Source organism: Anabrus simplex, chromosome 6 (genome assembly GCF_040414725.1).
Source record: "Anabrus simplex isolate iqAnaSimp1 chromosome 6, ASM4041472v1, whole genome shotgun sequence".
In the NCBI taxonomy this organism is placed as follows: Eukaryota; Metazoa; Arthropoda; class Insecta; order Orthoptera; family Tettigoniidae; genus Anabrus; species Anabrus simplex.
The window spans coordinates 308365454-308393194 of record NC_090270.1 but is presented as its reverse complement, the minus strand read 5'-3'; positions in this window follow the sequence as shown (position 1 = coordinate 308393194).

Below are 27741 nucleotides of genomic sequence, written 5' to 3'. Positions count from 1 at the left end.
TCAAGCATAATTTCACCAACATCATTTTCCTCCTCCCCATGAGCTTGGCTGTTTGCAACACCACCAGGATGATTTCCTTTTACATTGAGAAGATGTTCAAAATATTCCCTCCACCTCTCCAGAGATTCCCTGCGATCTATTATGAGTTCACCTGAATTACTCAAAACACTGTTCATTTCCTTTTTCCCTCCCTTCCTAAGATTCTTTATTACTGTCCAGAAAGGTTTCCCTGCTGCTTGACCTAGCCTTTCCAGGTTATTACCAAAATCTTCCCATGACTTCTTTTTGGATTCAACAACTATTTCTTTCGCTCTGTTTCTTTCATCTACGTACAAATCCCTGTCTGCCTTGGCCCTTGTTTGGAGCCATTTCTGATAAGTCTTCTTTTTACGTGTACAGGCTGCTCTTACTTCATCATTCCACCAAGATGTTCGCCTTTTCCCATCTTTACATACAGTTGTTCCTAGGCATTCCCGTGCTGTTTCTATTACAGCATCCCTGTATGCCACCCATTCACTTTCTATATCCTGAACCTGCTTACTGTCTACTGTTCGAAACTTCTCACTAATCATGTCCATGTACTTCTGTCTAATTTCCTCCTCCTGAAGATTTTCTACCCTTATTCGTTTGCAGACAGATTTCACTCTACCCTAGGCCTAGAGATACTTAGTTCACTACAGATCAGATAGTGGTTTGTATCATCGAAAAATTCACGGAAAACTCGTACATTCCTAACAGATTTACTGAATTCAAAGTCTGTTAAGATATAGTCTATTATGGATCTGGTACCCCTAGCCTCCCATGTGTAGCGGTGAATAGCCTTATGCTTGAAGAATGTATTCGTAACAGCTAAACCCATACTAGCACAGAAGTCCAGCAAACGCTTCCCATTCCCATTAGCTTCCATATCTTCCCCACATTTACCAATCACCCTTTCGTATCCTTCTGTTCCCAACTCTCGCATTGAAATCGCCCATTAGCACTATCCTATCCTTGCTGTTGACCCTGACCACGATGTCGCTCAATGGTTCATAAAACTTGTCAACTTCATCCTCATCTGCACCCTCACATGGTGAGTACACGGACACAATTCTTGTCCTAATTCCTCCAACTGACAAATCTACCCACATCATTCGCTCAGTTACGTGCCTAACAGAAACTATGTTGCGTGCAATGGTATTCCTGATAAAGTGCCCTACCCCAGACTCTGCCCTTTCCTTTCTAACACCCGTCAAGTACACTTTATAATCTCCTATCTCTTCCTCGTTATCTCCCCTTACCCGAATATCACTTACTCCTAGCACATCCAGAAGCATCCTCTTTGCTGACTCAGCCAGTTCTACCTTCTTTCTTCCATAAGCCCCATTAATATTGATAGCTCCCCATCGATATCCATTTCGTTCGCCAAGTTATTTCCAAGGAGTCCCTCGCCTGTGAAATGGTAGTGGGACTCCATTACTCCCATAGGTCCGAGGCTTGCTTAAAATGTTCTGAGCTCGGTATGTATGTATGTTAGTCTTGTGTGATAGATCGGAGTACTGTCTATCGCGATGCGAGATGCCATGACACAACGTGAACGGAAAGCATGTATCATAAACACTGAAGCTATCTCATATTATTAGACAAATGAAATTGACGCTCATACAACAAGTCTGAGTGATGCCTATTCTAAAACACACAATTATTCCCCAACGGAATACCATAAGATAAATTATATTGACATGGATCAAACATACGGGTTTGAACCAAACGCTCACTGGAATATACACCTCATGTTACACAAAGCATCAAAATACTCACACATTATATACAAGAATCACGCGAGGCACTCCTCCTTCATCTTACCATTGTGGAATACCATTACCTTGGGCCAGGACTGATCTGAGAACCCCAAAGATGAACATTTGGCGCTGAAAACCTTAGCTAATTTATACTCAAATAAATAATAATAATAATAATAATAATAATAATATAACAAATATCAGTAGCAATTGCCGTGTCGCTTATTAGCAAACCTAAATTAAGTACGTAAATAATTGGTATCCCGGAGACACTACACGGGTAATCACATTCCGCTTGTTAATTTATTGCGCATCATGGTAACAACCCATATCGCATTATAAAAACTCGAAATTATAAATGTGAATATTATTTTCCCACTTCTAAGTCCAGAATCTTTCAAAAATATTACGCGACATGTCGTCATATCAACTAGAAATATTTCCGTGACGATAATCATATGCTCGTGCTTCCTATGACTGAATCGCAGATAAAAGTCACAGATATTTTTGTGTCACAGATACGCCGGTCACAGATTTTTCTGAAATATCATTTATGATCATCTCTACTTATGGATGTTGGTCACCTGAAATTAGCAGCCGTTAATGGATGGCCATGACTGAGAGACATATTTTATGATCATTTGACTTTCGCAAAGGGAGAAGTATTCTTTTATCTCTCTTTTAAGAGGATTGACTGTTTCCTTGACGTACACGCGAAGCACCTTTCGATTAAAGAAAGCATTGAAAGGCGTAGACAATACGAACTGTGAGCACATTTCATTACAATGGCCAATAAAATGAGTTGTTTGTCAGTGATAACAACAGTGTTGTTAAAGTAACATGCGGAACGCGTTATGGGATGTTAAGAAACAGTTGTATCTTGAATGGTTACTTTTCCTTATCTTTTATCTTTATAACCTTGTGTTTTAAAAGTGACATTATTGTTTCTCCGTTGAAGAACTCATTTTCTACAACGCTACATAGTAGGCCTTCCAGGTGTATGCACAAGTTTTTGCCGGGTTTGTGGTAAACCAATCACATAATTTTCAAGGGAAATTCATGCTTTGTTTATTCAAAATATTGGCCATTGGCTTTTACAGACTTCTCCCGTCGTTCAGGTAATTTTTTAATACCATGGCAGAAAAACTGCTTGTCTTTTGCGGTAAACCATTCGTCGAGCCATTTTCCAACTTCCTCGAAATTGCTGAAGTGCTGCTCTGTGAACGCGTGCCCCATTGATGCGAAGAGGTGATAGTCAGATGGCGCCAGGTCGGGAGAGTACGGCAGGTGAGGAAGGATGTCCCATTCAATCGATTTTGTGGTGTCTTTCACTAGTTTTTCTGTGTGAGATGGCGCATTGTCGTGTAACCAAATCACTTTGCCATGTCTTCTGACACATTCCGGTCGTCTTTCGATCAATGCGTGATTTAAATTAATAATTTGTTGGTGATAGCGTTGTGCATTAACGGTTTCGGCAGGCACCATTGTGGTCTACCAGAGCGCGCACTGCCTTTCACATTGAAATCACCACGTTGAAATTGTCGAACTACTAACAAACTACTGAACGTTTTCATTCCTCCCCTGAAGGGGGAGGCGGGCCTCTTAGACGGTGACGCCGTCTCTCAGGCCGGGAGATTTGTTACGGTGAAGGAGATGTGCGGAGAAACTGAGGGGGTGGGCGGCCGTGGCCTATACTACGAGCTGTCCCGGCATTCGCCTTAGTGCAGGAAAATGGAAAACCACGGAAAACCATTCTCAGGACAGCCGACGGGTGGGACCAGGCGTGAAGTCCGGCACTGTGCCCCAGGCCCGTCTCCCGAATGCAGAGGCGCAGAGCCACGGTAGAGCCGTGACCAACTTTCCTCTGCTCGGTTGGCCGGTCAGAGTACGGAGAATATGGGACAACAACCCACTCTGCATCTACCGAAGTGTAGAAACCATTTCTCAGATTCTGTAATCAATGGAGCGTGTACAGCGTATGGTTCTACCAGCAAACGATGACTTTCCACAGCCTTTTTTCTTTTGATTAAATAAGAAAAGCGATGCGTGCCGCAAATGTTATTTTTCAGGCTCAAACGTCGACATGATCACTGAACGATACAACACAGACCTAGTGTTTGGCGGACTCAACTTGTGTGTGTTGGTAGGTTAATGTTAGACGAACAACCTGGCGTATGTGTCAAATTCATACGCTGCGTACTGCTCGCTAGCGCTATCTCTTAGTGAAATCGGAAAGGACTTAGGTCGTAGGAAACACATAGGAACTGAACGTACCAGCATACCACATGAAACTCTTTATTTCAAAAAATGTTAAAAACGCCCGCCGTCGCATTCAGTCCCAGCTGCGCTGAAATATCAATGGAGTCAGTGGCGTAGATACGTTTTGGGGGGATGATGATGATAATATTAATAATAATCATCATCTTTTTCTATCATTTTCCCCACACCTGTGGGGTTGCGGATGCGAACTGTATCGCACATGAGGATTTGGCCCTGTTTTACGACAGGATACCCTTCTTGACACCAACACTATACGGAGGGATGTAATCACTATTGCGTGTTCCAGTGGTGATTGGTAGTGTAGTGTGTTGTCTGAATATGAAGAGGAAAGTGTTGGAACAAACACAAATACCCAGTCCCCGGACCAGAACAATTACAGATGTGATTAAAATACCCGACCCGGCCGGGAATCAAACCTGGGATCCTCTGAACCGAGTGTCTCAACGCTGACCGTTCAACCAATGAGTCGGGCAATAATAATAATAATAATAATAATAATAATAATAATAATAATAATAATAATAATAATAATAATAATAATAATAATCACATTTTAAATGTGCAGGGGTCAATTTAAATACAATTTGCGAAGGGGAGATAAAAATAAAAATGAGAATCCCCCCTCACCTCCGCTTTGTCCAGCACAAATCTCACTTGGACTGACCGGCATTTGAACCACGGAATTCCCCGCTGAGAGGCGGAAAGGCGGCGCCCTACCACCTGAGCCAGGGGGGCTCTTTTACGGTGTAGCTGGTGGTTGGATTCTGAATAATAATAATAATAATAATAATAATAATAATAATAATAATAATAATAATAATAATGTCCCGCTAACTACTTTTGATGGTTTTCGGAGACGCCGAGGTGTCAGAATTTTCACCCTTCGGATTTCTTTTACGTACCAGTAAATCTACCGAGACAAGGCCATCTTCAAATATCACCGGACCGAGCCAAGATCGTGCCTACCAAGTTGGGGTGACAAAACCAGCGCCTCAACCGTCTGAGCCACTCAGCTCGGCGATTTTTTTCCTTTTCCTTCTATTGGTTCGACGTCTCATCAGTTCACGTTTCTTTTGGAGACGATGGGGTAGCGTTACGAAGTAGCCAACCCTAGTCTTAATTAAGATACAGACCCAGCATTTTCCTGGGGTGAAAATGGGAAATCACGGAAAACTACCTGCATGGTTGCCGACAGTGGGATTCGAACCCACCATGCAGTCAACTCACCCGGCAGTTCATAATGTTACGGCTTAGTGTAGTATTCACAGGAAGATAAGGGTTGTGTGAAATTCCGATTATTCTGAAACCGGTATTTCGGTAAAAAATTCGAGAATACAAAGGATTATTGGAGGCTGAACTTCAAAACTGAAACCCTTAGGAATATGCGTTACTCCACCTGGACAGGTTAATCGTAATCGTTGCAGAAACGGACTCGGGGTACTTCATTTTCCAAGTTGCTTTACGTTGCACCGACACGGATAGGTCTTATGGCGACGATGGGATAAGAAAGGACTATGAGTGAGAAGGAAGTGATCTTCGTATTAATTAAGGCACAGCCCTAGCATTGCCGTGGTGTTAAAATGGGAAACATAGAAAAAAAAAATTCAGGGCTGCCGACAGTGGAGTTCGAACCCACTGTCTCCCGACTGCAAGTTGAAAGCTCCGTGATCCCAACTGAGCAGCCAAATGACGTTACAAATTAAGGAATTTGAGATGTGTCAGTGTTTAAGTCTATGTGATGTTTGATCTCTTCCTCTGGCTACGACCTGCATTGTCTGATTCTTGTAATTTAACTGTGTTCCTGTCTACTAGCTGTACTTTCTGTTTTTGCTCCAGTACGCTTCGTTAGTTCGTCATGTCTGGGAATGTGTTTCATCAACCGGTTTCTCCTTCCCACCATGCACTCAGTCCATTTAGGGTTTAATTCCTTTTTTTATGTTAACATCCATTTATTTTCCATTAGTATTATATTTCCAACTTTGCTTTGACATAGCGGCAAGTACTTTACCCTGTATGGCCTAGCAGAACCTGTGCACTTCACTGCGCATACACGTTTTAAGTAAACAGTTCGATAAATACGCGTTATAAATGTAATATACCATGTTGCATAGTAACATTAATAAACAGATGATCAAGGTCTATCGCGTCCTTCGCAGTAGGGGGTCAAGATTTATTTTTTTACAAGTTGATTTACGTCGCACTGACACATATAGGTCTTATGGCGACGATGGGATAGGAAAAGGCTAGGAGTGGGAAGGAGGCGGCCGTGGCCTTAATTAAGGTGCAGCCCCAGCATTTACTTGGTGTGAAAATGGGAAACCACGGGAAACCATCTTCACGGCTGCCGACAGCAGGGTTCGAACCCACTATCTCCCAAGTACTGGATACTGGCCGCACTTAAACGACTGCCGCTATCGAGATCGTTTAACATTTCTTTAGTAAGGTGTATACAGGGTGGCGAGAAACAACGTGAACGGGGTATATTAGCATTAGAGGGTTGGTCATCCTGATACATAATTTGAAAATAATAATTCGATATCGCGTGCCGTTGTTATTTTATCAGCTGCTGAATTTAGCCAATCAGATCGCTTCATATGAAAATTCAAATGGGCTTTGGGATCCAGTGTTGCTAAATCTTTACGTGGCTTAAGACTGGCATCAGAGCACGAGTCGAAGAATAAAACTTCGCCAGGGAAGGGGTTTGAATACAGACCTCCGAGCTGAAAGGATCGCGCCAAAGCAAATATACTTGGGGACAAAACATGACGACCTCGCCTCACACCACTACTCTCCAAAGGCAGCCTGGTATTTATTACCGGCTTAAAGAATTTACTACGTCTACTGTAGCCGGAGTTGCCAGATCATCTACTGCACTCGACACGAAGAAAGGGTGAAAGACTGAAGAGGCTATGGAAGAAAGTGGTTTGGCAACCTCTCCACACCTAACAAGGATCACTTAGAACTCGTTAATTCAGTAGGGTGCAGGGTGTGTTTAACTGCTGGCTTCCAGCTCGCTTCCAGGTATTGAGGCCGTCATGTTTTGTCCCCAAGTATACTCTACGGTCGACGGTGACACTGGCTGAAGCCAACGATGTGTTTGTGTTTGACACCGATTCCTCGGCAAGGCTGTATTACCTAGGAGGGGCGGTGGGTTGTTTCGTGAGCACAGTTTCCGTTATTTTCATTGCAGCGTTGCAGTTACGATGTTATGCATACGCAATGCTTCTGTGTTTCCTTCATCTGTTGGCACCTCAAATTAAACGTTGGAGACGTTCGCATAGTGTGAACATGTTGTAGAGCAGAGATGCTCAGCTGACCGTTCGTTGAGGCTAGCCCAGTGCGACCGGGCTGACTTGACGTAAATGCGGGCAGCTTACGTAGCAAGCATACGTCACTCTGAAGCGAGAGAGCGAACATACTTTGCCGGTAAGAGAGCAGTGACGTTCGGTTGTGATTGTTTATGAAGCTCTCCTCCACTATTAAGTGAAATCCTGATTGGGATACAGTATTTGTATTTTTAACGCAATATTTGCAAGGAAACCGACCTTTTCAAGATATTCCGGTTTGATTTATACTGCGTTCGATGTAAACAGTCGGTTTTATTTTCTTATTTACACATTCAAAGAAAACTAACACATTATAATTTTTGTGTTACGATTTACAAAGGTAGAGGAATTAAGCGGATAAGCTGGGGATGGGAGTGACAGTATTTTCATGGTACGAACAGTAAAATTCCTGTTTTTAGTTCAGCAAAAGGTAAAGTATTTACTTAACAAGTTTACTACTTGATTTTGCACAGTTGTAGTGTTGTATGACATTCCCTGTTCAATGAATTTCTAAAAATAGTATTTAAAACTTATCAGGCGTCCGATGCTAATATCTAGACTCTAAATGGCGGGGGAGTTTCATCGCGAGTGAGGACGTAGATATTTACTATCCAATATTAAAATACAGTAGTGGTGTAGTGGTTAGTGTGATTAGCTGCCACCCCCGGAGGACCGGGGTCGATTCCCGGCTCTGCCACGAAATTTGAAAAGTGGTACGAATGCTGGAACGGGGGTCCACTCAGCCTCAGGAGGTCAACTGAGTAGAGGTGGGTTCGATTCCCTCCTCAGCCATCCTAGAAGTGGTTTTCCGTGGTTTCCCACTTCTCCTCCAGGCGGCAAATGCCGGGATGGTACCTAACTTAAGGCCACGGTCACTTCCTTCCCACTTCCTTCTCTATCCCTTCCCATCTTCCCATCCCCCTACAAGGCCCCTGTTCAGCATAGCAGGCGAGAACGCCTGGACGAGGTACTGTCCTTCCTCTCCAGTTGTATTCCCCCGACCCAGAGTCTGAAGCTCCAGGACACTGCCCTTGAGGCGGTAGAGGTGGGATCCCTCGCTGAGTCCGAGGGAAAAAGCGACCCTGGAGGGTAACTGATTAAGAAGGAGAAGAATGTAAATGTATAAATATATGTACAGTGTGCCTTCAAGTAAATAACCTCACTGAAGTTAGTCCCGGTAAGCGTGATTGGATTGTTGATGAATTTATCAGATAATTTAAATCCAAGCAACCACAAGCTGCAGCTTATCCTGATCAACTCCGTATTGTATCAGGAATGTTTCTAAAGCACCTGTTGAAATTTATTCTTCTTCTTAGTCTGTTTACCTTCCAGGGTTGGCTTTTTACCTCGGACTCAGGGAGGGATCCCACCTCTACCGCCGCAAGGGCAGTGTCCTGGAGTGTGAGAGATTGGATCGGGGATAGAACTGGGGAGGATGACCAGTACCTCGCCCAGGCAACCTCACCTACTATGCTGAACAAGGGCCTTGTAGGGGGGGGGGGCATGGGAGGATTGGAAGGAATAGACAAGAAAGAGGGAAGGAAACGGCCGTGGCCTTAAGTTAGGTACCATCCCGGCATATGCCTGGAGGAGAAGTGGGAAACCACGGAAAACCACTTCCAGGATGGCTGAGGTGGGAATCGAACCCACATCAACTCATATGACCTCCCGAGGCTGAGTGGACCCCGTTCCAGCCCTCGTATCACTTTTCAAATTTCGTGGCAGAGCCGGGAATCGAACCCGGGCCTCCGGAGGGGTGGCACCTAATCACACTAACCACTACACCACAGAGGCGGACGCCTCTTGAAATTTAATACTGAAAATTGTAATTCATTACGTACATTACAAAATGTTTGAGGTTGTAGGCCTAACTTCTTGGTGTAGCCTGCCAAAATACAATTTCTTACAACGTACATTGAAAATGACGTAGATTTGCCCTCTTTCTTTAATTATTCTCTGCCTCCATTTCAAACTCGGGTATCGCCGCAGTGATCGAGAGTGACTGGGAGAACTTCGCCCAAGCTTCGCGGCCTGTGACGTAACCACAACGTCAGTGTGAGCATTCGCTCATCGCCTGCCCGCTTATAGTGCTGTGTGCCCGCGGGACAGAATGCCCAGCATGTGCACCTCTGTTGTAGAGTGTTTAAAATGTTCGAGACGATAGATAAACCTGCCGACTGTGAGATACGATCCGCGATTCATTTCTTGAAAGCACGAAAACATTAAACCAGCTGACATTCAAGTGTGTGTGCTGTATGGTAAAAGCGCGTTGACGAATGAAGTGGTGAGGAATTTGGTTCGAATGTTCAATGAAGATCGTCAACACGTGCAATTACAGTTAAACTTCTATAACATGAACGTCCGTGCCTCGAATTGCCTATATCTCGAAGGAATTTCTGTTTCCCGACAAAATCATATATAAAGTAATGTGTTATATATTTCCTGTAACTCGAAGTTGTATTACTCGATTTCTTCGATATCTCGAAGTAATGTGAAACTTTTTTTCTGTAACTCGAAGTATATGCAGAGCATTAAGCTTATGTGTACTTGATTATATCCTCGTACAATGTTAGTTCCTGTGGGACCGAGCTCGATAGCTGCAGTCGCTTAAGTGCGGCCAGTATCCAGTAATCGGGAGATGGTGGGTTCGAGTCCCACTGTCGGCAGCCTTGAAGATGGTTTTCCGTGGTTTCCCATTTTCACACCAGGCAAATGCCGGGGCTGTAACTCCTAGGCCTTTCCTATCCCATCGTCGCCATAAGACATATTTGTGTCAGTGCGACGTAAAGCAAATAGCAAGAAAAAAAAAAGAAAGTTCCTGTGGGAGAAACCTAAGTCAAATTTTCTCCTTATACAAAATTAAACCTCTCTACATTTTAGCTAGAGTGTATTGTTCGTCTACTTGTATCCACTTTGCGACCTTGAGTAGCCACGTGCTAGAGTAGCTTAAACCCTCCCTGTAGGCCACTTTGCAACATGCAGCAAGCACTTTACACTGTGGAAGTAATTCTAAGTTAGCGAGAATGAACATAGTGCTGTTAATCTGTTGACAGCACATGACACACTCCTTTAAGTGCTCTAAAATGATAATGGCTTCTTATGGCAAATTTGTTTGTACGATATCGAATAATATTAGATAATATAATATAATTTTCGATGTTAAAACCTGTCGAAAATTAGGAAGTAAGTAGACAGCACTGCTAATATTTTTTCTGGAGCCGTAGTAGTATGTACGTTTCTCCATACCTCGAATTTTCGATAACTCGAAATATTTTCAGCCTCCACAGGCACTTCCAGATATCGAAGTTCGACTGTAAGTCCGCGGAGCGTCCAACCGTCACAGATGATCAGGTGTGTGATGTGGAAAGAAAAGTTCGTGAAGTCAGATGGTACACCATTTCATCACTCACTCTCCTTTGGGTGGCCTTCTTAACAGGCGGCGTCGTTCTATGACGAAGGCGTACACAAATTGGTACCCTTCTTTGACAAGTGGTGGTAACTCTGTCGAGAAGTAGTTTAAGTTGCGCAGAAACCAAAGAAAATAATATTGTGTTTCTATGAAAAATGCGTGTGCTTACTTTCAAGTCGCGCCTCTCATATTATAGGTTTTTATTCATTTTGGCAGGTATTAATGGCGGATGGTTCTGGTGCAGGTCTTTAGAGTTGACGCCGTGTAAGCGACCTGAGCGTCTAGAGGATGGAGCCCTATGTATGATGAATTCTAATGTGAAGACGTCACACACACACACTCACACCCAGCCCCTGAGCCATCGGAATTAACCAATGAAGTTTAAAATCCCCGACTCTGCCGGGAATCGAACCCAAGACCTCCTGGACTGAAGACCAGCATGCGTACACAAATTGGTACCCTTCTTTGACAAGTGGTGGTAACTCTGTCTTAGCCATGGAGCCGGACAAAACTCCATCCCGAGGTGGTGAAGCTCTTTTCAGACGCACTCCCAATGGAGATGTGCTGCATGAACCATTCCAATCACATACCAGCTCTCCTGCCATTGTTAAATTTCTGACGGAACCAGCAATCGAACCCGGGCCTCCGAGGACGGCAGCTAATAGTGCTAACCTACAGAGGCAGACATTTTGTCAGATGAACACCAGATGTATCGCTGGAGACCTTTCATGGCGAATGGACTGTCTTCCTCCCTGGATTTGAAACGGCAATCCATCCATCAAAAATAAAGAACTCTGGTGGCACTACCCAAAGGAGGACGGGGGAAGTAACTCGTACCGGTGCGATATATGCGCTCCTCTGCCAGCCTTCTTAAGGAGTTTGAAATCATTAATTTAGCTATTGAGACTAGATTTCTGAATTTAGTAAAGAGAAAGAAGAGAATAGGATTGAATTATAGTGTATAGAAATGGATAAAGAGTGTTTAAGAGAATGCAGATAAATTCCGATTTACTAATATAAATTCCTGAGTTGTTGCTATTATTGGTACCGAGCTCGATAGCTGCAGTCGCGTAAGTGCGGCCAGTATCCAGCAATCGGGAGATAGTGGGTTGGAGCCCCACTGTCGGTAGCCCTGAAGATGGTTTTCTGTGGTTTCCCATTTTCATACCAGGCAAATGCTGGGGCTGTACCATAATTAAGGCCACGGTCGCTTCCTTCCCATTCCTAGGCCTTTCCTATCCCATCGTCGCCAAAAGACCTATCTGTGTCGGTGCGACGTTAAAAACATATAGCAAAAATAGTAGCTATTATTGGTTTTTTTAGTGACTGTCGACAGTATGGATGAATGAGACGATGTTCAGTGGAAAGTTCCGGTGTTGACCTGACTTACATTAATGAAACTTGTTTAAGTTCGCCAGTGAAAAGTGGTGGGACCTGGATGGTCGCCCATCCATGTACCAACCACGCCCGGTGTGGCTTCAAGCATGCAACACGGACTAACTTATTACTGGTATTCGCTAATTGAATTTAGCGAATGTGAGATGTTATTCCCACTTGAAAGAAATTTGGAAAAGCAGCCTGGCGTAACAGCGTATTGAAGTGCACCGCCTCGGTGATCCTTGCTTCTAGTGTTTCAGATGGTGGAGGGAAGAGAGGTTGGTTGAAGATTGAGAAAGCAGCTGTTGAAAGTGAGAATTGGGATGTGGGTTGTGCTTGGTGTTACTGAGGGTCCTGGTTTGTACTTCTATCTGTTTTTTTTTTTTTTCCGATCAAGTAACATGGGAGTCCCTAGGCACATTTAGCGGCCTCTCTACTCATCTGTAGCTGAGACGTAGCCGAACAGCACATCGTAGCACTGGCGGGGGAGAAAACGATCTGTCGTGACGAACAAGTTCGCCGCGTCAGAGATGAAACCCCCTCTTCCTGAGCTGTTAAGAAATCTAGTAAGCTAGTGCTAGGAGGCAAGACCAGGAGAAATAGTGATACAATTTGTATTTAACAAGAAGAGGAAGGCAATTTTGAGGAGGGAGATGGGTAGGCGATGTCTTGGCAGGGTGGGTTACTTGGTTGTCAACTGTTTACAGTCGGAAGGACTTGGCTGGGGCATAAGAGGCAGGTGAGGAGATAGCAGATTGAGCAGGAGTTGAATGATGGGGGAAGTGTCTTGGTTGGTCTGGTGGGGGGCAGAGGAGTAGTTGAAATGTGGTGATGGATGACTTAGATGGGACAGATGTCTGGCGTGCCTGTAGTGGGCCCTAATGACCCGCTTGATGAAGGGGCACCCAGGAATGAGGCAGCTTGATATCCCTCGCAGTTGGCGCACCTCGCCTGGTCACGAGACACCTTACAATCTGAGTGGCGGTGGGGGCCGCCACACCTATTGCATCTGGTAGAATTCTTGCACGACGCTGTGGTGTGGTGCAGTTGAAGGCAATTATAACACTGAATGACCAGGGAGGAGCGGGTGCTGGGGGTAGGATGAGACGGAAGTGTGGCTGGTTTAGGGCACGAAGAGGGATTTTGGCGCAGATTTGCGACTGGTTCACTTCTTTCTGGATGGGAGCGTGGGATCTTCTTGGGATCAGAAGACAGGCACTGCTTCTGCCGATCCACAGAGGAAACGTACAGGGTCTCTCTTATAAACCCAGACCGAGCGCACAGTGTTTGTACTTTGCGCTACAGCAGCTTCCTCAGCCCAACTTATGTCGCGCGCGGCCGCCCTTCTTTAAGCGTGTATACAGTCTTGTATGATATCTTACCTTATAAAAGATGCTGGAAGCGTCATCCTTCATAATGAGGGACTTCATAACCACCATTAGGATTTTCTGAACACCAGTAGCGTGTGTTATGGCTGTTCACACGACCATTAAGATGAAACGAGGCCTCATCCGAAAAGAACACAAGCTGTGGGTCGAATAAACAACCATTCATTGATGCAAGACACCACTCACCATATCTCAATCTTGTGGCTGGATCAGCAGGTTGTAAACAATGGGTCCGTGTAAACCTGCACGGGTTGATGTGTAACAGCGGCCGTGATAAATGACTGACAAATGAAATAAAATTATATTGGAGAAGAAAAAAAATGGCGTATGGCTTTTAGTGCCGGGAGTGTCCGAGGACAAGTTCGGCTCGCCAGATGCAGGTCTTTTGACTTGACACCCGTTGACGACCTGCGCGTCGTGATGAGGATGAAATGATGATGAAGACGACACATACACCCAGACCGCGTGCCAGCGAAATTAACCAATTATGGTTAAAATTCCTGACCCAGCCGGGAATCAAACCCGGGACCCCTGTGACCAAAGGCCAGCACGCTAACCATTTAGCCATAGAGCCGGACTATATTGGAGAGTGTTGCTTGAATGAAACATGGCAAGAAGAACCGGAGTACCCTGAGAAAAATGTGTTCGCCTCCGCTGTGTGCAGCGCAAATCTCACATGGAGTGACCGGAATTTGAACGACAGAACCCAGGGGAGAGAGGCCGATGTTCTGTCGCCTGAGCCATGGATGTTTTATGTAGTAAATCTTAATGGGATACCGATGTGCTCTTCCCGGTAAATGTCCCCCATTCCAACTACTTTATTGTAATCACACTTTTAAAACCGCTACCTTTAGAATCAAGCAGCACTTTCCAAGGGAAGTTAATAATAGTATTGTATCTCGGAATAAGTTACATCAGGAAATTAGGTTACGATTCTCCTACTTGAACCGTAAGGAAGTTCGTCTCCAGGAAGCTGATTCTGGAGTAATGTGTACACAACTGATGACCATTAGCTTGATGAACCAGAGTATTATGTAACATCTGGCTGTAGGGAATTCAAGCACTGTTTGAGATAATCAACAAACATGCCTCTGTGTACCTACTAATAATGGGCCTTGCTGATCGATATCTTAGATCTCCAGGGAGTTCCTGGAACTATTTCCCCTATTATTATATTATATTATATTATATTATATTATATTATATTATATTATATTATATTATATATCTTTCAAGTGTCATTGCCGGCCCCGTGGTGGAGGCCCCGGGATCGATTCCCGGCCAGGTCAGGGATTTTTACCTAGACCTGAGGTCTGGTTCGAGGTCCACTCAGCCTACGTCATTGGAATTGAGGAGCTATATGACGGTGAGATGGCCGTCCCGGTCTAGAAAGCCAAGAATAACGGCCGAGAGGATTCGTCGTGCTGACCACACGACACCTCGTAATCTGCAGGCCTTCGGGCTGAGCAGCAGTCGTTTGGTAGGCCAAGGCCAAGAAAAATAAAGTGTCATTGTCTCCTCTTTCTTGGATCTTCCTTGGTTATTTTTTGTTCTTGACTTACCTCGGCGAGGGCTCTAGCTTAAGTTTAGGAGAATCATGGAAACTTTCATTTTCCCACAGAGCGAGTGGCTGTCTGGTTTGGGTCGCGTAGCTGTCAGCTTGCATTCAGGAGATAGTGGGTTCGAATCTGTCGGCTGTCCTGAAGATGGTTTTCGTGGTTTCCGATTTTCACACCAGTCAAATGCTGGGTGTGTACTATAATTAAGGCCGCGGTCGTTCCATACCCGCTCATACCCCTTTTTGTCCCATGATAGCCATAAGACCTATCTGTGTCGCTGCGACGCCGACCCCGTGGTGTAGGGGTAGCGTGCCTGCCTCTCGCCCGGAGGCCCCGGGTTCGATTCCCGGCCAGGTCAGGGATTTTCTCTCGACCTGAGGGCTGTTTCGAGGTCCACTCAGCCTACGTGATTAGAAGTGAGGAGCTATCTGACGGTGAGATGGCGTCCACGGTCTCGAAAGCCCAGAATAACGGCCGAGAGGATGCGCCGTGCTGACCACACGAACCCTCAAAGTCTGCAGGCCTTCGGAATGAGCAGCGGTCGCTGGGCAGTCCAAGGCCCTTTCAAGGGCGTTAAGTGCCGTGGGATTTGGTTTGGTTTAGTTTGGTTTGTGTCGGTGCGACGTAAAGCAACTTGTAAAAATAAAACACTTTTTCCCGCCTTTATTTGTAATTACATTTGCATTATTTCTCTTCCTAATACTGATATCTTGTGAAGAGTCACGACTGATTTTCTTTCTTTCTTCTATCAGGCATGATGATAATTTATTAAATACTGATCTTGCTTTCTGTTGTTGGCAGTGGCACAATATTCAAATCACCTACATTGTATGGACAGAGTGTCAGTCAGTCGGTCAGTCAGTGCTATCGCTCATGTGGCAGATTCCCTACCAGTTGCTTTCCTTGCTCCTTCTTAAACATTTTCAACGAACTTGGAAATGTATCGAACAGTTCCCTTGATTATTTATTCCAATCCCTTCCTCGTCGTCCTATAAATGAATATTTGTCGCAAATTGTCCTCTTGAATTTTCAAAGCTACACTCAAGCTTATTCGTCTACATACGTCATTCCACGCGAACTCTCCACTGACAGCTCGAAACATACCCATTCCAAAGTTTGCAACATTTTCGTAGCACTACTCCTTTGTAGGCCAACGGCCGTAGCCGTGTTGAAACACCGGATCCCCTGAGATCTCCGAAGTTAAGCAACATTGGGCGTGGTCGAGATTTGGATGGGTTGCCACGCGCGGTTGGAAGGGGGGTAAGGGAATCTAGGAGCTGAAAGGAACTGGCCACCCTACTGCACGTAAACTCCGGCTCAGGCACACCTCTGCGGAGGTTCGGACCTGCCTTTGGGCAGAATACAGCCTTACCTTTACTCCTTTGTCGGAAATCACCCAGAACAAACAGTGCTGCTTTCCTTTGAGTTTGTTCCAGTTCTCGTATCAAGTATTCCTGGTAAAATGAAATGTTGTATGGCTTTTAGTGCCGGGAGTGTCCGAGGACATGTTCGGCTCGCAAGGCGCAGGTCTTTTGATTTGACACCCGTAGTCGACTTGCGCGTCATGATGAGGATGAAATGCAACACATACACCCAGCCCCTGTGCCAGCGACATCGACCAGTGATGGTTAAAATTCCCGACCTTGCCGGGAATCGAACCCACGACCCTTGTGTCCAAACACCAGCACGCTGACCATTTCGCCACGGAGCCGTACTTTGCGGTCTTTCTTTCTTTCTTTCTTTCTTTCTTTCTTAATCCGTTTACCCTCCAGGATTGATTTTTCTCTCGAACTCAGCGAGGGCACCTCTACCGCCTCAAGGGCAGTATCCTGGAGCGTAAAACTTAGGGCCAGGACATACAACTGGGAAAGAGGACCGATACCTCACCCAGGCGGCCTCGCCTGCTATGTTGGACAGGAGCCTTGTGGGGTGGAGGATTGAGGAAAAGGGGAGATTGCAAGGGATAGACAAGGAAGACGGAAGGGAGCGGTCATGGCCTTAAGTTAGGTACAATCCCGACATTTGCCTGGAGGAAAAGAGGGAAACAACCGAGAACAACTTCAAGAATGGCTGAGGTGAGAATCGAACCCCCTCTACTTGGTTGATCTCCCGAGGCTGAGTGCATCCCGTTCCAGACGTCGTACCATTTTTCAAATTTTTGGGCAGCTAATCACAGCAACCACAGTACTTAATACTGTATGTTAATTGTATAGTTTTTCTTCTGCATATCGCTAGATAAAAGATAATAAATAACATAAAATTGAGTCGGGAGACATCGAAGTTGGTATCGGAATTTGGATTCGAATTTCACAATAGAACAAGGACAGAGTTCACCGCCACAATACCATTCTTTACTGTACTAACCATGTTTTGACCTGTCCCAGCGCGGTCTGTGGCGAGCTGTTTGATTGCACTTTCACCTCTCTTCCTGCAGTGTAGCCAACCCACATGCGTTCAAACAAGCTAAATGAATGTAAATATAAATTCATAAAACCCCCAATCGCATCGTAAATTTTAATTATACCAATTTGTAGTGAATATTTGATGTTGGAAAACGCAATTCATTTAGTGCTATCACATTGCGAGTGTTATGAAAAAAAAACACTTTCGTCTCGTATTTTCTAAACGTTGCTGATAATCTTATCTACTGCGCCTTCCCATAGTCTTCAGTGTTACTTGGGTAGCAGAATAACTAATGGCAGAATTTAGGAGGGCATAAAAAGCAGACTAGCACAAGCAATGAAGGCCTTTCTTCTTCTTCTTCTTCTTCTTATTATTATTATTATTATTATTATTATTATTATTATTATTATTATTATTATTATTATTATACTTCCTAATCTGCTTACCCTCCAGGGTTGGTTTTTCCCTTGGACTCAGCGCGGGATCCCACCTCTACTGTCTCAAGGGCAGTGTCCTGGAGCGTGAGACATTGAGTCAGGGGATACAACTGGGGAGAATTACCAGTACCTCGCCCAGGTGGCCTCACCTGTTATGCTGTACAGGGGACGTGCGGGGGGATTGGAAGTGATAGACAAAGAAGAGGGAAGGAAGCGACCGTGGCCTTAAGTCAGGTACCATCCCGGCATTTGCCTGGAGGAGAAGTGGGAAACCACAGAAAACCACTTCCAGGATGGCTGAGGCGGGAATCGAACTCACCTCTACTCATTTGACCTCCCGAGGCTGAGTGGACCCCGTTCCAGCCCTCGTACCACTTTTCAAATTTCGTGGCAGAGCCGGGAATCGAACCCGGGCCTCCGGGGCTGGCAGCTAATCACACTAACCACTACACCACAGAGGCGGACTGAAGGCCTTTCTTCGAGTCCGGCTGCACGGCTAGATGGTTAGCGTGCTGACCTTTGGTCACAGAGGTCCCGGCTTCGATTCCCGGCAGAATCGGGTATTTTAACCATAATTGGTTCATTTCGCTGACACCGGGGCTGGGTGGTGTCGTCTTCATCATCATTATTTCACGCGCAGGTTGCCTACGGGTGTCCAGTCAAAATCCTTCACCTGTCGTCGGACACTCCCGGCAATAAAAACCATACGCATTTTCCATTATTTTTCACTTGGAACATTGACATAGAAGTTAGAAATACTTTTTTGAACAATTTCGTCTGGAGCGTGGCATCGTATGGAAGTGAAATATGGACAATAACTAGCTCGTATAGAAAGAGAATGGAAGCTTTTGAAATGTGGTGTTACAAAAGCATGCTGAAGGTGAGATGGGTAGATAGAATCATGAATGAAGAGATACTGAACTTAATTGGTGAGAGGAGAACAGTTTGGCGAAATTTGATCAGAAGAAGACAGAATGGTAGGGCACATCTTAAGACGCCCAGGTCTTGTTCAATTGTTTTTTTTTACGGAAGTGTAGGCAGTAAAAGCGGGAAGGTTAGACCAAGGTATGAATATCACGGACAGATTAGAGCATATGTAGGATGTGATAGTTACGTAGAAATGATAGGGTGGTTAGAAGAGCTGCATCAAGCCAGTCTATGGGATGATGATCCAAACAATATAACCGCAGGAGAGGAACTGTGAGGCTACGTTGGAAGTCATAGCGATCTTACTCTTGTGTAGAATCGATGGTAAACAAAGAGGAAAAAGCTATAATAATTGTTGTGTTGAGGTTTGTTCTAACACGTACAAAAATTCAGAAATGGTGTGTTTTACACATTCCCAAAGCGAAGCACAGAAATGGAAGGCTGAAAACTTTGGATACTGTGTGTAAACAGCAAGAAGTGTTGCGCGTATTCAGGGTAGTTCTCGGTAAATATACGAGTTAATATAGGCTATCAGATGTTTAAAATTCTTGAAACTGTTCGGCTTAATTATGTTATTTTAATTGTTTCCATCTATGTAGATCACTAGGGAGCCTCCTGGAAACTCCAGAATATACATTGCTCGCTTCGTTTTAAACAGAAGGTCTGGGCACCCTCTAAACCCCGAGAGAGTACAGAAAATAAGTTGTTCACCCCAACATTCATCATATGGATTCCATAGTTCTGCTTTGCGGGTATTCTCAACCGTCTTTTTTTTTTTTTTTTTTTTTTGCTAGGGCTTTACGTCGCAACGACACAGAAAGGTATTATGGCGACGATGGGATAGGAAAGGCCTAAGAGTTGGAAGGAAGCGGCCGTGGCCTTAATTAAGGTACAGCCCCAGCATTTGCCTGGTGTGAAAATGGGAAACCACGGAAAACCATCTTCAGGGCTGCCGATAGCGTGCCTCATACAGCTTCAGGAATGTGTTCCACTAACACAGATTGAATGTACTTGCTTTGAACTCATATCAGCCAGATTCCTACAAGAAATCAATCCACAATCATTATTCATTAACAGGAGTTCCCGACCTGCAAAACAATACGCCTTGCTTCACAAGATAAATAAATAAATACATAAATAAATAAATAAATAAATAAATAAATAAATAAATAAATGTACAGCCATTATTTTCGTGTTTCTCTACTGGATCGGCTACGAAGTAAAAAGAATCTTCATGCCGTCAACCTCATTAGAGGAGTTCATGAGAAGAATTTATGGCGTGATATATGATAGTACAAAGGGGGAGGATGAATCTCCATGCCGGCACATGGTCTCTGCTCTAGGGTTGCCGTCTTCATCCGACGGACGAATCGCCATCAACAGCGCTGTATATTCTGGAATTTATTGGAGGCTAGTAGTATGAGCAAAGTGTGTTCTGACACAATGGGTGCTGAATCAGCATTTTCCACGCCGAATCAACACTTTCATCTATTAGTCTAGGTCATTGGGATCATTGGCCTAGTAGTAAGACAGTGTCGGGGTCAGTGACCTCTGGGTGAGGTTAAGACGTGAAATAACGCCATAACTTCACCTAAGAGAGCAATCCTAACCTTACAGGCTCCCTTTGAGGGGCCCAATCAGTCAGGGCAATGACATAGTGTGTTTTTGTCCCCTACGTGACGTTAAAACGTCATAACCTTACGTTCGACGGCAATGTTAGCCTCACGGGCCCCTTTTGGGGAACCGAATCGGTCGGGCGGGCCCCCTTGGAGGAGCTGAATTCGTCAGGTGACCTGCAGGTGAGGTGTGTTAATCTGACCTTGCTACCAGAAATGCTAACCTAACCTCACACAGGCTCTTTAGCGTCTCCGATTGGAGGTGCCCAATCAGTCAGGTGACTTCTAGTTGAGGTTAGGACGTCGTTCTGGCGTGTTAACCCAAGCTTGCTACCAGGAATGCTAATCTAACCTCACACAGTCTCTTTACGGGCTCCCCTTGGAGAAGCCGAACTGGTCAGGTGACCTGTATTTGAGGTTAACACGAGTGTGAACCTAACCTCACACAGCCTCTTTACGGGCTCCCCTTGGGGATGTCGAACTGGTCAGGTCACCTGTAGGTGAGGTCAACACGAGTGTGAGTCTAACCTTGCCCACGATTGTTAACCTAACCTCACACAGTCTCTTTACAGTCTCCCCTTGGAGGAGCCCAATTGGTCTGATGACATGTAGTTGAGATTAGGACGTTATTAGGACGTGTTACCCTAACCTTGTTACCAGGAACGCTAACCTAACCGTACCCCGGCTCCTTACAGGCTCCCCTTGGAGTAGCTGAAGCGGTGAGGTGACATGTAGGCGAGATTAAGAGGTGACCATGACATGTCAACTTAATTTTGTGCACGGACGCTAACATAATCTCACCCAGGCTCTTTACCGTCTCCTCCTCGAGGCGTGACGGAACTGCGACGACACAGCGCGGGTGACTTAAAATATAGACGGCTGGCTAAGAGTGCATGCTTAACTTAACGTGAAGTTATAATCTAACGCTCGCTACGTGTGCAGGCGTAACCTTAAAGTCCTTGGGTTCGACCCCTTTCCCAGGCTTAACCTGATAAGGGCTTTAACCTTGCTGATCCTAAGTTCGACAACTAAAATTGTAAGCTAAATCTAACAGGTCTAAGAGAACTAGACACGATGGCGACTATACGGGAAGTATCTCAAGACCTCGGAGCTGATCCGTAATGCTCTGTTTATTAGTGTCTGTAACATTCAGTTTTATATTTTAATTTTGAGTTTATAGATTTGAAGTCTAGAAACTTATAGTAGCCTACGGTATTGTTTAAATCACTCTGAGAGCAAAGCCTTTTGTTCAGAATACACTCAGAACTTTAATTTACTAGGACAGCTACATTTAACGCGTGTTTTTACATCAAGTGATAACGTGGACCATGGTTATGCATGTTTAGACCTTTTTGTTGACAGGCTGTCTAGACTACTTCATACAAGATTTTTGTGCTTGAAGAAATCAAATATTCGCTTCCTGCACTCGTTTCCTTTTTTATTCAAATCCTAGCCAAATTAACTTATTTGCATAATTATACTGTAATGTGTTTCTTGGTTCAGTACCCTCAAGCGATTAAAAAAAAATATCCACACCGAATGTAGTTATAAAGGCTTACGTGAAAATCTGCATTCTCTTAGTGGTTTTAAAATGATTTTTGCCAGGTGTCTATTCTTGCTTTTGTTGGTCTACTCAAACAGTTGATTATTTAATATTTTATTATCCTGGGTTTAGAAGAGCAAGATTTGATTTGGAATGTCATTTTACCTGCTATAATATTCAACTTTCACAACCACTATATCATATTTTCATACAGAAATGCTGTTGCAAACCTTTCCTACTTTTCATTCATCGCATCTTTCGTAATCTGGTTCTTGTAAATCCCCATCATTATGTTATGTATGTATGTATGTATGTGTGTGTTTATGTATGTATGTATGTATGTATGTATGTATGTATGTATGTTTCAACTATAACCCTAAAATATTTTGTAAAAAATGGTTCATTTGTATTGGATATTCATGATGATAATAATAATAATAATAATAATAATAATAATAATAATAATAATAATAATAATGGTGCTTAACTGAAACAATGCATTGACTCACATTACTGCTCGTAGTTTTAGACAAAGGCAAACTGCTAATCTAATCGACCGGACAGTGACATATTCTCATGGTTTATTATATTTTTATTACGTAAACTTCGTAGCTCATATCCTTAGGATGTTTTCAACATTGAGTTGCTTGCCTGAAGGAACAGAACTGAGGATTTTGTAAAGTATTAGTTAGTGATCTGCCTCCACACATCAAGGTTTCTGATGCGTATAACGCTTCATGTTTAATTACAGTGTTATGGTGTTTTAGTTTAGCGTTCCTAGATATTGAATTTTTGTTGTTCCATGTGTTTCTATAGGCTTTCTGTAATTTAGAAATTCCCTCTGTGTTTTCTTCATGTTTTAATTTGAATGGTTGGATGATTTCCCCCAAGTATTTGTAATTAATTACCTGAGGGATTTTGCCAAACTGAGTTACCAGAGGTTGACTGTCTACTGTAAGTATCGAGGAGACACTTCCATGTATCGGGTTTTCGTATTTCGTATTATTATTTTATAATTATACCTTAAACTGTTCTGTTGTATGGCATTCTTAAAAAGAAAACAATAGGACTGAGCTATTTTGACGTAGAGATCTCTGGCGTTGGAACAAGCCCATATTTACCTTGTCAAGACATCGCTTTTCATGACCATACATCTCTCGCACGCAGCTGTCAGCCGTCAGGAGCAGTTGACAGCTCTCGAAAGGCCGCTTTATAGTATTGTACATCAGCTGGGCTCCACTGCTCTAATTCAGTGTTCCTTAGGGAAGGAGATGCGGAGATAGCGTGCAGAGGGTATTTTATTACCCACGCCAAGTTAATTCTTAACAGGGTGGTCTAGTGAAGATTAAACGAGTTGTGATGATAATAATAAAATCGAATTATTGTGTAGTCATATTTCTGTTCACCGGAGGAAAATGGCACTAGGTATTAGTGATGGGACATTCGATTCATTTTACTGAATCGATTCATTTGATTCCGTTCACGTTACTGAATCGATACAGTGATCCGATTCACGGCACATTAGAGTCACCGCTCCTACTGCATCTGTGTAGTATGTAATGGTAAGACAGCAGCAACAGCATTCATTGTTCGCTGCTGTCATCTGGTCTTCATACTATGAACTCCTTTATTAGAAAAAAAATGCTAGTCACTCTAATACATCGAAGGTTTCCGGCGACGTAGGATGGGAAAGGTCCTGGATTAGGAAGGTAGCAGCCATGGCCTTAATTAAGGTACAGTCCCAGGATTTCCTGGTGTAAAATTGGGGAAACTACGGAAAACCATCTTAACGGCTGCCGACGGTGGGATTAGAACCCACCATCCCCCGAATGCAAGCGCATAGCTACGCGATACTAACCGCACGTGCAACTCGCTAAGTCATTTTTGAAAATATTACTGTATTTTTCTCTCAGCAGAGGATTTTTTAAATCGTCATATTTTGTATAGGCTACCCGAGATGTACAGTAGCCCACTGGTTTTCTGATTCAACATACTGTTGGTTAAGTTATTGCGTCAGTCGGCTCACTTACTGTCCACATATTATTGAAGTCTTGTGCAACCATGTGACATACGAACTGAGATAGTACTGAGCCGTTCTTTCCAATAAAATTTTTTTAAAAATTTATTTTGACCTTCGTCCATAGGACATTTGGCCATCAATAATGTACAATGATAAAAATTGTTACAGAAAAGAGAAATAAAAAGGGACAACAAGTTAAAAGACATACAAAATAACAGAAATGACCTAGAACAGAGCAAAAAGTAAGCAAAACACACTTGAAATAAAGACACTTACACTTTAGATATTAACACCAGTTTTTGTGAAGAATGTTGCAATTGCACTGTACACACGTAAGTCTCCAGTTGCCAGTAATAGCTGAATATTTGTGGGTAAGGGAACCCGAAGGTGCACAAGGGTAGCGAACAATTCTCTGCGAAAGGATACAGTTCTACTGCACTCGAAGATAATGTGGTTCACAACTCCCGCGTTTCTTGCGCTACACGGACATTGTGCTGATTGTTGAACTCCCATCCTGTTGAGGTGAGCGGGAAATGAAGCATGGTTGAACCTCATCCGAATAATGGTAGTTACTTGGCCTCGGGCCCATCTGACGTCTTGATACCATGGTTTATGGGGGATAGCTGGTTGAATGCAGGCATAGTATCGTCCTTTGTGTTGAGTAGTCCTGTTCCACAGAGCTGTCCATTCAACATAAGTTTTCCTTCTACTAGTAACATAAAAATCAGTACAGGGGAGACGTAATGAAAGGAATAAGCCAGTACGTGCACCTTGTTTGGCCAGACTGTCAACCAGTTCATTGTATGGAAGTCCTGAGTGTCCTTTCACCCATAAAAATGACACACATTTTCCGCGCGATTTCATGACAGACGATAATTCTAATATTTCATAGATGTAGGAGTGTGTTCGTATGTTTCGCCGAGGATGTCCCAATTTCTTAATAGCACTTTGAGAATCTGAAATGATAAGTATCTTGGGGAAATTTCTGGACTGTGAGTAATACAGTGCCTCCCGGATGGCGACAAGTTCAGCAGTGTAGATGGATGCTTCAAAGGGATATAAAACAGGTACTTTTGAGTGGTCAAGAGCATGACTCATAGTCATAGGGCAGGCTAGAGTGCCGTGAGCTCGCCGTTCCTGTGAATCGATTCACTCGGACACTTGAATGAATCGATACACTGCTTCGAATCATGCATTCAGTAGCCAACACTACTCGGTATGTCTATTTTTTACAGAGCTGACTTCTTCATATTGTCTTATTGTATTCTTCGGTCTGTTTTTAGTGTGCAAAGCACTATATCCCTACGCTTAATAAAATAATTATTTAGCCATTAGGAAACGGCACTACAGGCTCTCTCTTATAAACGCTGTTTGTTCTCTGCACTACAGCAGCTGCTTCAGCCCTACTTTACGTCGCGCGCGGCCGCCCTGCTTTAAGCGTGTATACAATCTTATATATCTTATCGTATAAAAGATGCTGGAAGTGACATTCATAATGAGGGACTTCATAAACACCATTAGGATTTTCTGCGCACCAATATCGAAATTTATGACTGTTCACACGACCATTAAGATGAAACGAGGCGTCATCCGAAAAGAATACAAGCTGTGGGTCGAATAAACGATCAGCCAGTGATGCAGGATACCACTCACACCATGTCACTCTTGTGGCTGGATCAGCAGGTTTGAAACAATGGGCCAGTGTAAACCTGTAGGGTTTGTTGTGTAAGAGCTTTGTAGCTCTGTATGCAGAAGAAAGCGAAACTGCTACTTGTAAAATTCTGTCAGTGATTTATTGGGTGACCTTTAAAGATTCGTACTAATGTCACCTAGTTTTCCTCTATTAAAACTATTCGTGTGTCCGCATGAATTTTATTGAGCACTGAGCCAGTAGTTTCAAATTTATTTACAATTCAATCAATCAATCAGTCAGTCGCCCAGGTGGCAGATTCCCTATTTGTTGTTTTCCTAGCCTTTTCTTAAATGATTTCAAAGATATTGGAAATTTGTTGAACATCTCCCTTAGTGAGTTATTCCAATCCCTAACTCCCCTTCCCATAAATTAATATTTACCCCAATTTGTCCTCTTGAATTCCAACTTGTGTGATCTTTCCTACTTTTAAAGACGCCACTCAAACTTATTCGTCTAATAATGTCATTCCACGCCATCTCTCCGCTGACAGCTCGGAACATATCACTTAGTCGAGCAGCTCGTCTTCTTTCTCCCAATTCTTCCCAGCCCAAACTTTGCAACATTTTTGTAACGCTACTTTTTTGTCGGAAATCACCCAGAACGAATGGAGTTGCTTTTCTCTGGATTTTTTTCAGTTCTTGAATCAAGTAGTTCTAATCCTGGTGATGGTCCCATAAACTGGAACCATACTCTAGTTGGGGTCTTACCAGAGACTTATATGCCCCCTCCTTTATATCCTTACTACAACCCCTAAACACCCTCATAACCATGTGCAGAGATCTGTACCCTTTATTTACAATCCCATTCATGTGATTACCCCAGTTGCTCATAATCTTGAAACTTATTTATTACTCTATACAGAATAACATCATCCGCAAAAATCCTTACCTGATTCCAATTCTTTACTGTTAATTACGTGAATTACGTGAATCTGTGCTCATGAAGGTGGCACTTCATCAGGGAATTGCTGAACAAATGCATGGCGTACCCGTCGAGCAGGCTCGTAATTAAAATTACTTTTACATACGAACATTCGGTGTTCGGAGTCTCGCCATGTTAACAGCTGAGATTCAGACTGGCTATTGATGCACGCTCCTTGCAAGGTCAAGAACTATGCGCGCGCCTCCCGTACAGCTGCTTAGGTCTCGGAGAGTTAAAAACGCCGCTGGACGGTCTGGGTTTATGAGAGAGACTCTGTACGTGCGGTCATGGTACCGAGGTAAAGAGAACCAAGTGAACCTTGTATCCCTTTTCTGGTTTTTGCCTACGGAATGCCATCCGTTTTACAGAAGCTTACGGCACACAAATGTTCTAACGGACTTTCCAGTTGAAAATTATGAACATTGCAGTGTTCATTCTCTGTAGCCTTGTGTATCATAAAGCATTAACAGCCGAAACAATCAATTGATAAAGAAGTTTACGTCTCATTGCCAAAAATTAGTGTATTCTATTTTGCAATTTTAAAACTAATAATAACATTTTACGTGATTATTACTTTGCTTCGAGTATTGTACTTCGTATCATCTGAATCTACTATTAAGGCTTTCATTATTTTGGTCTTTGGTTTTTTAGTTGTCCATTCTTATGATGCCTTCCAGAGTAAAGAATATTCAGTATCTTTTTTCGTTGCCGTGTGCAAAGCTTTCTTCTTTTTAAATAATATAAGGTGGTAATGACAATAATTGTGACAGTAGTAAGACCTCTCCGTGAGTTTTAATTATCTTCACAAGACGTCACCTTTGTTTTTTCTGAGTGCCACCTCGTGGATTGAACTGTAATTAACATGATCGGGAAATGCTTACCTTTTGGGGTTTGATAACATTATCACCTTCAGCTGTTTTTGAGTTGGCAATACTGCCTATTAATACGCAATGATCTACCAGTCAGATTACTGTATTATGATGTCATGATCCACCAATCAGAAGTCTGTTTGTCAATATATAGTTGTGACTTTGAACCTTAAAGTGTCAATTCTGAACGGG